The 7,002-nt window shown below is 46.1% G+C and overlaps 1 pseudogene; it reads right to left on the bottom strand.

The window, feature by feature from the left end:
* Positions 1–504: 504 nt before the first annotated feature.
* On the bottom strand, positions 505–6,559 carry LOC147654979 (uncharacterized; annotated as a pseudogene).
* Positions 6,560–7,002: the final 443 nt, after the last annotated feature.

The following is a 7,002-nucleotide window of genomic DNA, read 5'->3' as shown; positions in this document are numbered from 1 at the left end:
AATCTTATCTCACATAAACAGAAGTCATAGACTTAAAAATTTCAGTTCCTTTTATATCTCAAAAGGCAAATTAGTCTGAATTGCAGAATATAGCAGTCGTTTGCAAAGCATCAAAACAGAAATAAAGCACAAGGCAGTCACAGTCCTCCTAAAATGAAATAATAATTATGAACCGAAGATTCTGTCAGTTTTTTTCCCGGGAAAGATATAACCAGTGAGATTAAGAGAGAAATCTTTAAGGTAATCATCAAAAACGACAGCAGAGGGTGCTGTCGTTTCTCTTTCAGTTCATGGTGTAGAGTGAATCCACAGCTCTGTTGCCCCCCAAATTGCTACTCTAAAGAATCTCAAAAAAACCCCAAACAACCCAGTAAGTTTTGAAATTCGGTGGAATTTTTCCAGAAGGGAATTAGAGATCAGAAATAGAGGAAGAAAATATACGCTGGTACAGATTTAAGGCCAGAATTCAACTTGAAAATTGTGTGTATCCAGGGGGCCATGGCCTCAAGCGGGCCTCTCTTCTGAAAGGAGCAAAAGGAGCAGGATTCTTACTGGACCCAATCCGTCACCACCTAGAACTCAGGCTGCCATTGGATTGCCAAACTCTTCTGACAAGCTGATATCAGGTACACATGAAGGGGAGACTTTTCTTTCCCCTGGAAAAGGCTGCTGATTGTGTCCAGGGCCTTGTTGATGCAATCGGGTTTCTGTCCCTGAAAATTTGGAATGGAGCAGGATTCCTCCGAAACTCAAGCCAGCCCCAACTTGAAATTGGGTTGCCCTTGGAGTGAAAAGCACCTCTGACAAACTGACATAATGAACCTGGGGGGTTAGTTTTGTTTAACATAGAAAAGAGCCACCATTTGTGTCTAGGGGCCCATAGCCACGAGTGGGCTTCTGCCTCTGAAAATTCTGAATGGAGCAGGATCCCTCCCTGACCCAAACTGTCCCCACCTAGAATTCAGGCTGCCACTGGAATGCCAAACACCTCTTACAATCTGACATCAGGCACCTGAGGTGGTGAGTTTTCTTTTCCCTGGAAAAGGGCTTCTGATTGTGTCCAGGGGCCCATTGTTATGATCTGGTTTCTACTCCCAAAAATAACGAATGGAGCAGTGCCACGGCGGAGTCGGTGGCAGGGGTGCCACGACTACTCTGAAGAAGCCCTCCTAGAAAGGACTGCCCAGAGGCACAGGCATGTCCCTTGCCTGGCGAGTGGCGTCAGCTCAGCGGTGGCTAGCAGGTGACGCGGAGAGAGACTAGAGCACTGTATGGCATTCCACTGAAAAACAGCCGTTATTATAGCAGGGCCCTCAGCGAAAGGAGCTAGTGACAGCAGTCCCCCGAACAGGGGAAAAAAACAAGGGTATTTATAGGGAAGGAGAGGGGCGGGGGAAACTGGGATACATGTATCCGGGTGGATTGATAGGGAGGGAAACCAATGGGGTGCAACAAATTAACATAAGTAACTCAGGCACCTCTGGAAGTGACAATTTTTCTCTCTCTGGGATTTTTTTCTCTCTCTATTCACCTAGGGAGAATCCCTCCAAGGGAGAGCCAGGATCTCAGGGTTGGCCAGTTCCCCGGCCTCCACAATTCCCCCTTCTTTATTCAATAAAAAGGCATCTCCGAGAGATCTAGTTAACAACCTTTTGCAACAGGAAAACATAGATAAGAAAATAATAATAATTAAAAAAATCAAAAAAATGTTCTTTAAGAGGGAGGCAACCCATCCTTTGAGTCCCCAACTTCCAAAAATGTCCTCAAACCATTGGGGCTCCTTTTCAGTCTTGAGTTCCTGAACCGCATGTTGGAGTTTCTGGATGCAAGTGTGGATGCCTTCACTGTGGCTTGATAGGTTGAAGAAGCACAGTCCATCGAATTCCTCACAGCTGTGTCCATGGGCCAGGAGTAAGAAGTCTATGGCAGCTGAAGTGTTCTGAAGTGTTGCAAACCTGACTGTCTCTTCATCTACCAAGTGGTCACTCAGTACAGAAGAGGTCAGGTTGGCCTGCCTACCAAGCCAACACTCCAGGTGAGAAAGCTCACCAAGGGCTTTAGCAGCAGCTACGCATGGCAAAAATGCCAACATCACTACCCTCTTTGTGTATGACCAATCTTCAATTTGGCTATTGCAATTTTCATCTAATTGGTTGAGATCTCTCTTCTGGTGGGCCAATTCATTTTTCCTCTGCCAATCATACATTAGGGTTGAATTTGGAGTGAGGATGGTAAGCTGTCCAAGCATGCAAGGAGCTCCCTCGAGCTGGGAAGGGATTCCTGCTCACACTCTATTCCCACAGATTAAGAACACTCCCCGGGACAGCACTCTGGGACAGCGAGAGGAGGCGGATGTTGTACTGTTGGTGTAACTGCACCATTTAAATTGGTTGTAAATTTTACTGTTTGGTGTCACATTTTTCTTTGATTTAATTGCCCTGTGGTATTCCGAGGCAGGCCATGCCTTGCCTACTGGGCAGTAGTCAAAATTTACACAATAACTGGCCTTAGAGGATCCCAAAAGCTCCAATTCTTGAGGCTCCTCTGGTGCATGGGGCAAGACCTTGTCCACTCATCCCAGGTGTCAACAGGGTCGGGTTCTTTCCCTGTGAAAGGGTATTCATGGGGCTTCAAAGGAACCCCCACCAGGCATGATGACAGAGGGTTGACGTGGCTGCCCATGGACGAGCACATATGGTCCTGTTTGAGAGTCTTTGCGAGGGTAATCCACACATTCTCCTGGGGCTGTGCTACTAGCCAGGCATCCATGGCTGATGTTGTCAGGAGCATCCAGACGGTCAGGAACTCGAGGATGGTTTTGCTCTCCATTTTCTGTAACAGAACAGAAAAATATTAGCTCTGACTTTTGGAGGGGGGCTATTTTCTTTTCCCCTTTCTCTCCTGTCTCCCCTCTTTTTTCTGAAAAAAAGAAAATATAAATGGGGAACGGGTATTGGGGTTGAGGTAGTTGGTTGCTGGTGGGGTCATTTTGTGCATAGGGGACACATGACCAAACACCAGCAGCAGCATTAAAGTGCATCTAGTGAAAATTAGCAAGTAGGTAGTTTAAGGGTAGGTATTTAAGGTGAGAAAGGGAAGAGGGAGAGGGAAAAGGGAAGGAAAAGGAGTTAGAGGAACTTGTGTGTTTCACAGTGTCGAGCTGTAAGTTGGCTCTTGTCTTTTTGCAGTCCTGGTGGCAGAACGATTTGGTTTGTATGAAGTTGGTGGTCTGGTGATAGGCTGAGTCAGTTGCTGTCTGAGTGATGGTCTGGTGGCGGGCCGGCACGGTTGACTCCCACGATGTCTCCATCTCCAGATTGTGGTGCCTTGTTGTTTTTGAGGACCTCTGTGGGTCTCAGGAGATTCTGATTGATCTGGTTCTAGTGCAGGGTTTGCAGGGCCTAAGTATGGTTTTATATTTTTCCTTGGGAGCCACCTAGGACCAGATGGTGTCGACACACAGGCATACCCTCTCCCCCAGGTAATCAATGGGAAAGGTCCCAGTGTTTGCTGTGATTCGGGGTCTTTGATCAGCACCGGCGGCTTCTCCATGAGTGTGTCATGGGTTGAATTAGAGAAGTGCCATATTATAGGGGGATCAGGCTCTGTAGGTGAACAATTCAGAAAATTCATAACATACAGAGCCTTACAGAGCCTCTCTCAGTGGGAGGAATGATCTCTGTTCTTCCCTTTGCTGATTAAGGACTCTCTTAAGGTTCTGGTGTGTCCTTTCCACAATTGATTGCCCTGTGGGAAAGTGAGGTATGCATGTGGTGTGCCTCACCCCCAAGTGGCTGAAGAAATCTCTCAACTTGTGAGAGGTGTAAGCGGGTCCATTATTTGTTTTTATTTGTTGTGGGACTCCCAGGGTAGCAAACGCAAGGAGAAAATGCCAGATGGTATGTTTGACATTTTCTCCTGCGTGGGCTGAGGCAAACACTGCACCAGAAAAAGTGTCCACCGAAATGTGAACATATTTAACTCTCCCGAAGGATGGGACATGGGTAATATCAGTCTGCCAAATCTGGCAGCTGTTGAGTCCTCGGGGGTTAACCCCAGAATTCATCGCTGAACTTGAAATGACTGACAACTGGGACAGGTGACAACGATTTCCCTGGCCTGATCCCTGGGTAACTTGAGCATCCTCATTAGGGCAGGGACATTCTGATGATGAAATTGGTGGGACAATTTTGCTTGCGCAAAAATGTCCAGGACTATGGCCGCTCCAGCAGGCATGGCTAAGGTGTTCGCTCTCTTGTTACCCTCCGTGATGGCACCTGGGAGGTGTGTGACCTCATGTCATAGGGTGACTTTACCTTTAAGATAGCTTCGGGAGCTGGGAGGAAGTTGAAGCTGCGAGAGGCTGATGGGAGTCTTTTCTTGTGACCAATTATCGGTCATTTCTAAGAATTGACAGCAGTTTTGACCATTGAGAAGTGAGATCAACTAGTAAACACCACCTTAAGATGTAAAGCCAGGGCTCTCTTGTTCTCTTTGGTTTCTGGCTTCTGACGAGGTAACAGGCTCTGTCTCAGCCTCTTCCCCCCCACTCCAGGCCAGACAAGGCTGCAGAGGGCGGCGGGGGAAGAAACGGAGCCAGCTGACCTGGCTTGGTTTGCAGTTTCTGCTGCTGAACTGAAACCTGACACCATGAACACCTGCAGCTTTCCAAGACTTCAACTTTTTTACTACCTAGATGAGAGTTAAAGATTACTCCTTTTTCCCAGAGAGACAGAGAGAGAGAGACAATCAACATGAAGAAGACATCATAAAACCATCAAAGACAGTGAAGAAAAGAGTTAAGTTTTAGATGGGGAAGAGAGAATAAGGAGATGCTTTATAAGCTGAAATATTTTTCTGTTAAAGCTATGGAGATGGACAATAGTGTTCTGAAAAAAACCTCCTTTAATTCATGACAGAGTATATTGGGAGGAATAGAGTGTACAAAGTGTGGATTTTTGAGCAAAAAGTGGAGTAATTGTAATACACTGAGGTGCTGGAACAGAGGGGGAGAAGTTTTAGTTGAAGATTTGGGACTGTTGTAGAGGCAAAGAGAAAACTTCTGTTTCCAGAGAAGCTCACAGAGACAGATGAAGAGAACTTTTGCCTTTGAATAACTCATTCTTAAAAATGGCATCCCTAGACTCATTGACCCATATACACTTCAGAGTGATGTGAAATGGGAGGAGAAAATCTGATGGCAAATTTCCGGGCAGCTGGCATCAGAAAAATAGAAAACTATAACAGAAATAGTTTTCTTGTGAGAAACTCCATAAATTAGTAGAAGAAGACTTCTGTTTCTCTACAAAGACTGATGAAAAGACTCTAACAGGAATTGGGACTGTTTTAAACACCAAAGTTCCAAAGTTTTTTGTCTCTATGTTGTCATGTGAACAAGGAATGGTTGGGTAGTGGGGGATAAAGGGGTTTGCTGCAAGTTCATTCTGATGTTCTTATTCTTGTCGTTTTTTTAATAAACTTTCTTTATTTCTTTTAAGTTTTAAGCTGTTTTGCTCTTGTTCTAATCTTACAGCAAAAAATAAGTAAGTTTTCCAGTAATTTTTAGTTACTGCTTTAAAACCATGACACCTCACATGCATGATATAATATGGTTGCTTTCTGTGGGAAATGAGATGTATTAATCCAGAAAGCAATTTGTACAAATTTGGATTAGAGACTTCTTTTAAAAATGCATGTTCAGCTCTCATAGCTATTCCAGCCACATAAGCCAAGTCGGTCACCAGATTGAAAGGTTCTTGAAATTTCTCAAAAGTTCTGACGACGGCTGCTAATTCAGCAATCTGTGGCGATCCGTCAACCACTTGGACATCAGACTCCCACTTCTGTGTCCTGGGGGCCTTCCAAGTCATTACTGACTTGTGAGATTTCCCCGAGCAGTCACTAAAAACTGTCAGAGCCTTGAGTAGTGTTTTGCTCACTGATAATTTGGGGGCCAAAGTAAAAGTGATTTTAAATAATTTGTGGCCAGGTGGGTGTATAGAAATTTGGCCTGAATAGCTATCGAGAGGGAACTGAAGGCTCTCGTTGGTTTGGAGTAATGGCTCCAAATCCCCAGTTGTCAATGGTAGGAATATGCATGTGAACTCACACCCTGCAAGACTGCGGAGATGGGCTCTTTCTTTTTTGATGAGTTCTGCCATGATCTCCTGTGGAGTTGTGGTGGTTTTAGTGGGCTGGCTGTGTGTGAAGATCCACTCGATGACAAGGAGTGGATCTTTTAATGCCATGTCCCATTGGAAAATGAGCTCATATAGGTGCGGTGCCATACCCAGGATAACCAGTTGGAAAGGCAAGCTGGGCTCATATCAGTGGGCTTGTTGTGAAGACAGGGCCTCCTGGACCTTGAGGATGGATTCCCGGGCCTCCGGTGTGAGGGAGCGTGGTGAGTCAAGGTCCATGCTGCTGTGAAGTTGAAGAGGGGCGCGAGGACTTCCGTCGTTATCCCGAGCAGAGGACGTACCCAGTTGATAGACCCGCAGAGTTGATGTAGGTCCCGCAGGGTCTTGGGGTTGTCTCTGATGGTCAGCTGCTGGTGCATGATGGTCCGCTCACAAATCCAGAGTCCCAGTAGGTCCAAGGGCAAGTATGCTGGACCTTGTCTTCGTGGATTTCAAACCCCGCGTCCTCAATTGTCTTGATGGTTTGTCATAAAGTCCGGTGCAGATAGTCGTCGTCAGCGGCATGAAGCAGGATGTCATCCATGTAATGGAGTATGATGGCATCCGGGAACAGGGCCCTCACAGGTGACAGGATGTGGGCTACATACCACTGGCAGATGGTGGGCAAATTTTTCATCCCTTGCTAGAGAACAAGGCAGTGGTATCTTTTTAAGGGTGCCTATCTGTTTGGGGAGGGAATGGAAAATATGAACCTGGGGGCATCTTGAGGATGGAGAGGTATGTTGAAAAAGCAGTCCTTGATGTCGATGATTGACAGCTTCCAGTCTCGAGGGAGCATGGAAGGGGAGGGCATACTAGGCTG

The sequence above is a fragment of the Cyanistes caeruleus genome, chromosome 2, assembly GCF_971803275.1.
Source record: "Cyanistes caeruleus chromosome 2, bCyaCae1.hap1.1, whole genome shotgun sequence".
NCBI classification, from domain to species: domain Eukaryota; kingdom Metazoa; phylum Chordata; class Aves; order Passeriformes; family Paridae; genus Cyanistes; species Cyanistes caeruleus.
Note: the sequence above shows the minus strand (reverse complement) of the source record. Positions and strands in the feature narration are given on the sequence as shown.